Genomic DNA, 11390 nt, shown 5'->3' on the forward strand with positions numbered 1-11390 from the left:
TATTCAGTCACTCATTCACCAAATGCTTACAAAGCACTTCCTCTGTGTCAGCTAGTGCTGAAAGTTTGGGTGCAAGGAACACAGAGGGGCAGGTAGATGCTGAAACATGCAGTCCTCTTCTAGAGACACACACTGAAATATTTACAGATACAATCATAGGGTGCTTAGGACCAGCTTTGACATTAAGCAAGAGGGAGGGAAGTGGCTGGGGTTGTGTGAGGGGCAGAACTGACCATGGGCAGAGGGGTGACAACACAATCTTCATTATCCCGTTCTGTTTACCTTTGAGTAGAAATTTCATTTGAAAGTATGGTGCCACCTAACAGCAATAATAGGGCCATACAATGATGAGTGAAGGGCCTGTGTTCCTATTGCCTGCCTCAAAGCCCAGCTCTGTTATTTACTAAGGGATGTGACCTCAGGTAACTGTCAACCTCTCTGTACCTCAGTTTCCTCATCTGTGAGATGGGGACAATAGCACCTGTCTCAGAGACAGAGCTGTGAATCCACTGAGTTCTTCTCTGTGAAGCAGTGAGTGCTCAGGACAGACAGCACCTGTTGGCTCTCCCTATTGGTGCAATTCTGTTTATTTTCTAGATGATGACACCGAGGGTCAGGGTGGTAGAGACTAGCTTAGAGCCACACAGCTAAGGAAATTGTGGAACCAGAATTGGAATTCCTTTCAGGAAGCTCCAAAGTGTGCTCCAATGTAGGATTGGGCGGGGACGATACAGCAGGATGGGAAATCTGGCCTGTTTGGATGAGCACAGTGGCGGGGGAGTGTCTCACCCAGGCTCCACCAGGTGCAAAGGCCTCTTTCCTGAGGCATACTGACACCTTTTCCTCCACATGATGGTTGCCTAAGGAGGACCCAGCACACAGCCCAGACTCCATAGGCCCTCAGCAGTGTGGGGGGCATGGTTTGGGTAGCCTCAGGCTGAAGGTCACGGCTGAATGTCAGTGGCAGGCCTCCAGGAACTGGTTTTGCCACCTTCACTCTGCTTCACCATCCAACCGCAACACACAGGTGAGTTCCTATTGTTCCTTAGGGTCCTTACATGGACAGCACCTCTTCCAGGGAACTCTCCCCAACCTCAAAAAGTTAAACATAGGGCGGGGCGTGGTGGCTCACGCCTGTAATCCCAGCACTTTGGGAGGCTGAGGCGGGCGGATCACAAGGTCCGGAAATCGAGACCATCCTGGCTAACATGGTAAAACCCTGTCTCTACTAAAAATACAAAAAAAACATTAGCCGGACGTGGTGGCGGGCACCTGTAGTCCCAGCTACTCGGGAGGCTGAGGCAGGAGAATGGTGTGAACCCAGGAGGCGGAGCTGGCAGTGAGCTGAGATCGCGCCACTGCACTCCAGCCTGGGCCACAGAGCAAGACTCTGTCTCTAAAAAAAAAAAAAAAAATTTAAACGGCCAGGTGCAGTGGCTGACACCTGTAATCCCAGCACTCTGGGAGGCCAAGGCAGGAGGATCACGGGGTCAGGAGATCAAGACCATCCTGGCTAACACAGTGAGACCCCGTCTCTGCTAAAAATACAAAAAATTAGCCAGGCATGTTGGCAGGCACCTGCGGTCCCAGGTACTCGGGAGGCTGAGGCAAGACAATGGCATGAACCTGGGAGGCAGAGCTTGCAGTGAGCCAAGATCATGTCACTGCACTCCAGCCTGGGCAACAGAGCAAGACTCCGTCTCACAAAAAAAAAAAAAAGAAAAGTTAAACATAGATTTAGCACACAACTCAGCAATTCCACTCCTGTGTAAATATCCAAGAGAAACAAAAACAGGGACTCAAGCAAAAATGTGTGCATGAATATTCATAGTGGCATTATTCATAATAACCAAAAAGGTAGGCATATCCCAAATGTCCACCAACAGATGACTGAATAAGCAAATTGTAGTCTATCCATGCAGTGGAATACTACACAGCCATGAAAAAGAATCAAGTACTGATTCATGCTACAACATGAACCTCGAAAATATGCTAAATGAAAGATGCCAGTCACAAAAGATTGCATATGATTCTGCTTTATGAAATGTTCAGAATAGACAAATTCTACAGAGATAGAAAGAAGATTAACAGTTGCAAGGAGCTGGGGGGAAAGGGGATGGGGATTGGCTGCCTAAGGGGAACAGAGTTTCCTTTTGGGGTGATGAAAATGTTTGGGGACTAGACAGACATGGTGGTTGCACAACACTGTGAACTTACTAAATGCCACTGAGCTGTTCACTTTGAAATGGTTAATTCTATGTTATGTGAATTTCACCTCAATAGAAAAAAAAAAAAGAGGCAGACTGAAGTTCGGGACAATTCAAAGCCCTGGAAAGTCAATTATTCCATTCCTAACATTATATAAATGGTGAAGCTGGCGATAGGAGGGAAGGTGGTGGAGGCAGCTGCACTGGCCAGGAACGCAGGGTGCGGCTCAAAACGTTCATGGTTTAGAGTAACAGGAAGCCTGAGCACCACCATAAATCAGGATTTTCTGACTGGGTTTCTTGTACCGAGCAGAACAAAGTGTATTGAATATCCCAAGCATGTGTGGGGCTCTCGCCTGCCCGACTGCCAGTCCCTGCCAGTGGGGAGGCTTCTAATTTGATGCTGGCCTCAAACTGAAAATCGCTCAACGAAAAAATTAGGTTTCAACATTTTAACAAAAGTCAAGCTGGAACCGATGTTAAACATGAGCCGGAGGATTTCGGTAACTGCAAGGAAAACACAGACGGACAAGTTTCTTGCATGGCTGGAGCAATCGAAGGGATATTTCCTCTACTGGGGCCAATGATGGAGCTCAGAGTTGCAGCTGCAAGTGACGAGTGTCTGCCCAGCTCATGCCAGCTTGTGAAGCCGGTGCATTGCCCACCCCCATCCCTTGGTCACAGGCACATTCAGTTTCTCCTCTGCCAGATTCCGTGGATCCTGAGGTGATGGCACACAGAGGCTGGACGCCAATGTTTCTGGATCCTGCTCATCTAGAAGAAGACATGTGTGCCTAATGCAAAGCCCCAGAGCTTCTTTCCCAAAGTTCTAGGCATACAAAACTGGAATTGGGCTTTGGAGAGGGTTCTGGCTTTGGAGAGGGTTCTGCCTTTGCCCGTAAGCAAGACTTTTTATCAGCCTTTTACATGGTGCAAAAGTCATTGCGGTTTTTGCCATTAACTGCAGTGACTTGCACCAACCTAATAAGGAGCTGTGAGTCACCAGCCTGACTTCAGGGATGCCCAGGAAAACAGGAAATAATCCCACACACAGATGCTCCTGATGGAGAGAATAAGAAATCTACTCAATCAAGCACAACGCCCTCTCCTGCTTCTCATGTGTAAAGGTTCGTGATCTTTCTGAGCTGCTGTTTTCTCATTTGTGGGGCAGAGGTACCCAGATCACCCATTGGGTGGGTTCTGCCTTTGCAAAACTTAGACTACCTCATCTGCTGTGAGAATTCAGCTGGCTTCTGCACCCTGGCGCTTCTGCCTGGAGCTCTCCTCTGAGCCTCCTCTCCTGGGCCAACTCCACCATCCTGAGTCTTACCTTGAACCTGAATCTCTTGGGGCTGCCTTGCCTAACTCCCAGACTGAGATAAAGCCCCCATTATACCCTCACGTCTCTTCGTCTGCCAGAGACTGAACGCTCCGTGGATTATTTATAGATGGGCGCATCTGAACAATCCAAGGTAATCTCCTGCATCAGCTCTTTCACTCAATCATATCTTGCGAAGTTTCTGCCATGTAAGGTAACACATTCAGGTGCCAGGGATTAGGATACGGACTCTTTGGGGGACTGTTATTCTGTCTATCCCAGGTGGGAAATCAACTGTCACATCTTCATACAAAACACACACAATTTATGTGGGCCCCATGGAACTGATAGCTTGGTGGGAGAGAAAGATAATAAAACAATTGAATGGATAACTCTTGAAGGTGGCTAACCTTTCTGTCTCAATAGTGACAAAAAAATTATTTATAGATCTGACTATATACTAGGCATGTTGTTAAAACTTATAGACATGACCACAATTCATCCCAACAATAACATTAGAGGATGTACCTTATTCCCATTTCACAGAAGTGAAAACTGAGGCTTGGGAGCATTCTGTGATTGCCTGTGGGTTGACACTCCCCCATGCTGGAGACAGAGGCCCCTGAGTTTACCATGTGTTCATCTGCCCTGCATGCCAGAATGAAGATCTAGAGATGGTACCAGCAGTGTCTGCACACATCCTAACGGGCCAGGAGAGGAGCAGGGGAGCTTATTCCTTCCCCTTGCTGGCAGCTCCTTTCCCAAACACACTTGCAGGGATGCCTTTGCACTTACCTCACCTGGCCCACCCCACACTCCTCTCCTTGCCACTCAGCCAAGCAAGCACAAGTGAAGAGGGATGCTGACCAGTTGTTGAGCAAATATAGGCCACCTGGATCACCCAGCCAGGAAATCAAAACTGCAGCCAGACAGGCACGGTGTCTCACAGCTGTCATTCCAGCACTTTGGGAAGCTGAGGCAAGCCGATCACTTGAAGCCAGGAGTTCAAGACCAGCCTGGTCAACATGGCAAAACCTCGTCTCTACTAAAAACACAAAACTTAGCCAGGCATGGTGGCACGCACTGGCAGTTCCAGCTACTTGGGAGGCTGAGGCAGGAGAATTGCTTAAACCAGGGAGGCAGAGGCTGCAGTGAGCTGAGATCACACCACTCCCCTCCAGCCTGGATGACAGAGCAAGACCGTCTCAGAAAAAAATAAAAATAAAAAAAAGAACCAAAAAAAACTCCCTGCAGACAGTGGAATTGAGAACCTGCAGCATCGATTGGCAGCCTCAGTTCCTCCCTGGGAAAAGGAGTTCTCTGGCTGTAAACTGGTCTCTAATTGTTGTGATTCTCAGATGTCCTTTTCATCTCTGCACTGAGTCCTGTTTTGTTGCCCATGTGTGCTATACAGACATCCGATTTATTCACTGTCCACTCTCCAGGTGTCTCAGTGATCCAGAACCCATTTAAGAAGGAGGCATGGAAAGTCTTTGAGTGCCCAAACACACAACAAACCTACATAGCAAAACACATGAGCTTTATTTATGCCTCCAACACTCATTCTGTGTTTATTTACTCTTTGTTTAAACACAATTCTAACAAACTTGGTTATTTTATCCAGACACATTAGAATGATCAGATTAGAAAGGAACAGAGAAAAGGAAAATCAGACATAAATTAATTAATGAGTGTGCGTGTGGGTGTTATATATATAGTTATATAATATTGTCATATATAGTTATATTATGTTAATATAGTTATATATAATATAGTTTAATATAGTTATATTTAATAGAGTTTAATATAGTTATATTTAATCTAGTTTAATAGTTATATATAATATTGTTATATATTAGTTATATAGTTATATGCTATATTGTTATATAGTTATATATAGTATAACATACATATAAATAAAATATAAATAAAAGTATAACATATATATATAAATAAAATACTAAAGGCAATGGGGAAAAAATAAAGATATGCACATGGCAGTCAGGAGACATTTAACTGGGAGCCAAAAGTCCTGCATGCGTCAGCTGTCCCTGAGGGCACTGTGGCCCTCCCACAGCAAGGGACGTGCCATGTAATGATCAAGTGTTCTAGTGTTTCCATTTCCCTTACGTAAAGTCTAAGACAAAACCTCACACCTGGACCAGGCTGACTTTCCTGGTGTAAAGCAGGGACATGTGATGAAAACTAGAGCCAGGAATGTCAACTCTCACTTTAGTCCGGGATGCTTGTGTGGTCAGTTTGGCCCACAGAACCCCAAAAGAAATTACACTGATGGCTACATCCTGACCCCTTTCCCCAATCCCCAGGGTCACAGAGAAGAAGCTTCTCTCCCACGCACCAAGCCCCAGGCCAGGGCCCTCGGAAGCCTCCCATGTCCTCATTCCACCTGCCCCATATGACTGGCACTGTTTCTCCCATTTTAGAGATGACAGAACCAAGACTCAGGCAAGGGAAATGCAGCCAATCCAAAGGCACAGAAATGACAGTGGAGAGGCAAGGGCTGCATCCCAGGTCTAGCTGACTCCAAAGCCCCTGGGCTTTTTTCCAGTGTTTCTTTCTGCACTTGACCAAAACTGGGAGACTCCTGGTGATGGCAAATTGACTGTCTCCTGCGGCGTTTCATCACGCCTATCAAGTTTCATTTCAGGGCATGGGGATGCAGCAGCACAGACTCGAATCTTCCCAAATCTCCACATAAAAACAGAACAACGAGAAGGCAAAACTAAACCCTCAGACAACCTCTACAGCAAATGAGGTGAGAAGTTGTCCCCAGACTCCAAATACAAGCAGGTGGCTGTCGGCACCACATACAAGTGCCTGCTGGGATCACATCAGAAAGACCCAGAGACAACCTGAGGTTCCCTGCTGGTCAGTATGAGACAACCTGAGCTTCAGTAAGGAAATGAACTGCAGTGGGTGGAAATTCATTCAATATATTTAAATCTACATGTTGATGATAATTTAAAACAAACAAAAACCTAGTGGGTCACCTTTTGAGAATGAGAGCAAATCCATTTATAATATTCAGAATTGGGTAAATTCTGGGTAAAAGGAAAGACTCAATTATTTATCTTCCCTTTCATGTGTAAACTGTACAAATGAACACAGAAGGAGTGCATCTCTACGTCAACTTACTTCCACTCATAAAATGAAAACGCCATGAGAGAATTAGAATATCACAATCCCGCAGCTCCCAATTAATTGAAATAATTAATGGAAAAACATTAAGCATCAATGGCTGATAACAGCAAAACAGAGTGAAAAACAAGGAAAGAACCTAGAAAGGAAAAAAGACATCAGAACTCTTTTCAGTAGGCAGGAAACACACAAATTCTGGAAACACTCACAATAATAATAGCATTCCTAACAGATACTCAGGTGTGTGAAAATAAACCTGCACGGTCTAAACAATATGCTAATATTTGATTGAGGCAAATTAACTCTTCGCATGCCACGTAAACAGAACTTTTCAATAACCAAAAAGGAAGTAAAAACCCTATATTCATCTCAAAATCTCATTTTCGTGATGGTCACCCATCAAGCATGGACTCCAAAGTTGCAGTTAAGGCATTTTATTGCCAGGGCAATTCCATTGTCTTTCACATCTATTTTTGCTTTTGATCATTGAGGCAACTAATATTGATTTTCAGGAAACAAATCTACAACAGTTAATAGCAGTTTTTGTGCTAACCGCAAAGTGAGTGCGTCCCGGTTCAGCCTTTCCAAGCAGCAAGGAACACACTTGTGTTACTCAGCCTGAGCTCCTAACATCTGTGGGTTCGCAGGAGAATTAATTCTGCAGGAAAAGGCCCCTGCCCTAATTAGATTTAACTTGGCTTATTAGTAAATCTCATTCACTAACTTAATGAGAAACAAAAGTCATGTGATAAAAAAGTCACAAGCAATAAAATGTTAACTAAATTTATACAGCAGAGGGCTTGAAATTTTCCCTTCATATCAGCAAAACTGAACTCCACAGTGGAAACAGGAATTGCTATAAATGGCCTCAGACCTAAGCATGGAGACCTTTTTTACATTCAGGATGTAGCTTATTCCAGAGAGAGCACCACACAATTTCGACATTTAAAGTGCTAGAAATGTGTCCAAATCTTTACTAGTTGGGAGCGGTAATAATAGCCCAGATGTATTGCGTACGGTGTATGTGCCAAGCTATCGTAACAGCTTTAAACACATTAACTCATTTAACCTTATAGGGAAGGTTATTATTATTATTCCCATTTTACTAATGGGAAAACGGAGGCTCAGAAGGTAAGGGGACTCACCTGGGAGGGACTTATTCTCAGGGAATAATCGGCAGCAATGGGGTCCAACCTCTAAGCCAAGGCAGTAGAACCTCAGCACAAACATGACTCCCAACACTAAAAAATTAGGGGATCCTGGCTGGGTGCACTGGCTTACACCTGTAATCCCAGCCCTTTGGGAGTCTGAGGCAGGTGGATCACTTGAGGTCAGGAGTTCGAGACCAGCCTGGCCAACATGGTAAAATCCTGCCTCTACAAAAGATACAAAAATTAGCCGAGTGTGGTGGTGCATACCTGTAGTCCCAGCTATTCAGGAGGTTGAGGTAGGAGAATCCCTTGAACCCGGGAGGCAGAGGTTGCAGTGAGCTGAAATCGTGCCACTGCATTCCAGCCTGGTGACAGAGTAAGACTCCAATTCAAAAAAAAAAAAAAAAAAAAAAGAGGGGAGCCTGAATTACAGAATAATTCCAAAACAGGATTGTCATGGAGGAGGAGAGAATGCCTCCCCAGACAGATGCTGGGACCCCAGCGGGACCACTGGTATCTGAAAGACAAAGGCATTTCAGCCACCTCCTTCTGGTCAGTTTTATCACAGTATTTCATTCTGAATTTCAGTTAATATCAGAGACTGAGGCCTTCGTGCTCCTCAAAAGGGAGCATGGACATTAAAATTGAGGTGCCCGTGTTCAAGATGGAATTCCATGACCTAGCAGGACATTTTCATGCGGCAAATTCACCTTATCCAGCGTGACCCCATCAGCTGCTATGGTGACTAGAGGAAAAAAGATGTTTACAATTAGCACAGCCATAGATGGAAACTGGTCCTTGTGATATCACTTGCAGTGCACTTGCTAAGACCTGCTCTCACTCCATCATCCCAGGAGCTCTGAGAGGTGGCATCATTATGGTCTCCTGTGCCCGGTGGGAGAAGCCCACACCCAGGGGAGGGCCCTGCGGGGAATCCACACTCAATGTTACACACACACACAGAGCCCCATCTGCCAAGCTGTTGAGCAAAAGCCCTCCCAGGTCATGTCAGCCAACCAGAGAGAAAAGGGCTCCCATGTGTCGTCTGCTGCTGTTCCCCAGTCACGGGACGGACATCTGCTCCCTGCATCCCTCACCTCGACACCCTCTTCCCCAAGGGGCAGTGATGGCTCCTCCATTGCCAGAGGGCCCTGAAGTGCTGACCCCAGCTCCCAACTGCAGGTCGGGCGTGGGGTCCACGTTGGACCCATCAGATAACTTCTTCCCGGAGGTCAGCACGGGCATGGGAATCTGTGGAGCCAGCACAGCAATGGCCATGCCTGTGCAGTCCCTGGACTCAGGTGTACAAGGCCTGATACTGGTCAGGCTCCCACTCCCGGGAGGTGGAAGGGTTAGCTCTTCCTTTAAATCTGCTGGCTCCCAGTATCCTTCCACAGAATAATCCCTTGTTCTTGTTTCTTCGTGTGAAATGGAGAATTAGTTGGGACTCCTAGCTGCAAGTGGCAGAAACCCATCTCAAACCAGCTTAGCCAAAAAGGCCATTGTTGGTTCCCACAACCAGAAAATCTATGGGGGTGGGTCTGACCCCAGGCATGCTTGGGTCCGACCTCAGGCACGCCTGGGTCCAGGGACCTAATAGAAGCCATGCAGAATCTGCCTCTTTCTCTGTCTCTCCACTCCAGCCGTCTTGATTTTGTTCTCAAGTCAAAATGAACCTTGGAAGCACAGGTCTTCATGGACCATAAAAGTTGGGGGTCCCAGCGAAGGGGGTACAGCTTTCCCCATGGCCCTGGGGAGAGGCTGGGGAGGATGGGTTGGCCTGGATGGTCCCACATCTGCCTGGGGACCTGCTACCATGGAGGTGGAAACTCTGGGCATCCAGATCTGGGACACACACTGTCCATGGCCGCAGGAGCAGGGCCAGCCTCCCCAGAGTCACACAGATCACTGTGGAATCAAGAGTTGACTCTCCTAAGGAAGGGAACCTAACAAATGAATCCCCTGTAAAAAGAAGGTTACTCCAGTTATAACTAAAGGGTCCTGTCTGAGACCAGTCACACTGATGACCGCAGCCTAAGTGGTGGAGATTCTGAGATAAGTCAGAGCTCAAGGAGGATGGAGTCGTCACAGAGCTTCCAGAAAAGACGGTCCTGGGAACTTGGATAGCTTGAACAGGAAAGGAGCCATCTGGGTTCCCGGTGTCTGGAGAAGCCCCACTTCCCGGGTCTGGGGGTGCCCAGTTGGCCTGTGGTAGGAGACGCCATCCAGAAGGAACATTGCGTCCAGGTTGTGGTCACCCTTTAAATGGCAAGTAGAGAATGCTGCAGAAAACCAAGAGCTGAAGTCCACTCCCTAAAGCAGAGTTTCCCTAGGGAAGGGTGGGTTTCCACATCCCTTGGCAGAGAGAAGACATCAGAGCAAAACCCAATGCCTTGGCTGAGATTGAAGGGCCTGCAGAGAACAGAACCGCAAGGAGAGGGGCTGGACGCCAAATGACAGCTCCGTCCTCGCTGCTGTTTGTCCTTCAGAACCCCAGCTGAGAACCCTGGTGCTACCACCCTCGCCAGCATCTCTGTCCACAGACATTTCATTTCTCTCCTGTCAAGCCACAGGCAGAGAAGGACCCAGCTGACAACTGGAAAACAAGGCTGATCACAGGGCTGGGAACTCATCTGTGGCCAGCAGGGAGGTTGGGCCCCATCCTGGCCTCTGCACACACGCAGTGGCCCTTCCACGCCCGTCCACTCCACCCTGATCACCGCCTGTGGCTCCCCATGGAAAAGGCCCATCCACCAGCATCAGGCAGACCTGCTCAGCACCTCTGGGGGCTCCATCTCAGCCACTTGGAGGAAGCACCAAGAGGTCGAGGCTCCAGGCCCCCATCACCTCTCCACTTTCACCCTCCACCACTCACCCGACTCCAGCCACATCGGCCACCCACTGCCCCTAAGCAGATGCCTCACCCAAGTGCCCTGGGCCCTCCACTCTTGCTCACCGGGCTCTGCTGAAGCTCCCTCCAGGGCCACACCTGGGGCATGTGTGAATCAGGGGCTAATGCACCCAAAGGCAGCCTCCTTTGCCTTCCCCAAAGGCAAGTGGCCCAGCTTTCTTGCCCTCTGGAGCACAGCACTGAGGTGGTTCAGTATAGCCCCAAAGACCCCCAGAAAGATGAGCCCCGACTGCCCGAGCAATGCGCTGTCCCTTCGTGCAGGTTTTCTTGGTCCCTCCCCTCCCTGGTCTCCCCACGCCACACCCAGCAGAAGTTCCCGGAATCACCTCCCAGAGGAGGAGGAGGTTTGGGTCCTTGTCTCAGGCTCTGCTTCAGGAAGCTCCAGAAGGGTGAGGATTTCTGCCTGCTTTCCTCCACTGAACCCCCAGTACACATGCAGGCACCCTTAAAACGTAATTAAGAAGATGACTCTATTAAAATGCTTCGGCCTCATCCTCTGAGAATCGATGCTATTATTCAAAGTGGATGGGCCAATTTGCATGTCAGGAACCTTGAAGGATGGAGAGGGAAAGAAAATGACTTCCCAAGGGCACATGTCAGTAGCTGGTAAAGATCAAGGACTCCACCTCCTGCCTCCAGACCAT

Source organism: Papio anubis, chromosome 18 (genome assembly GCF_008728515.1).
Source record: "Papio anubis isolate 15944 chromosome 18, Panubis1.0, whole genome shotgun sequence".
Lineage (NCBI taxonomy): Eukaryota > Metazoa > Chordata > Mammalia > Primates > Cercopithecidae > Papio > Papio anubis.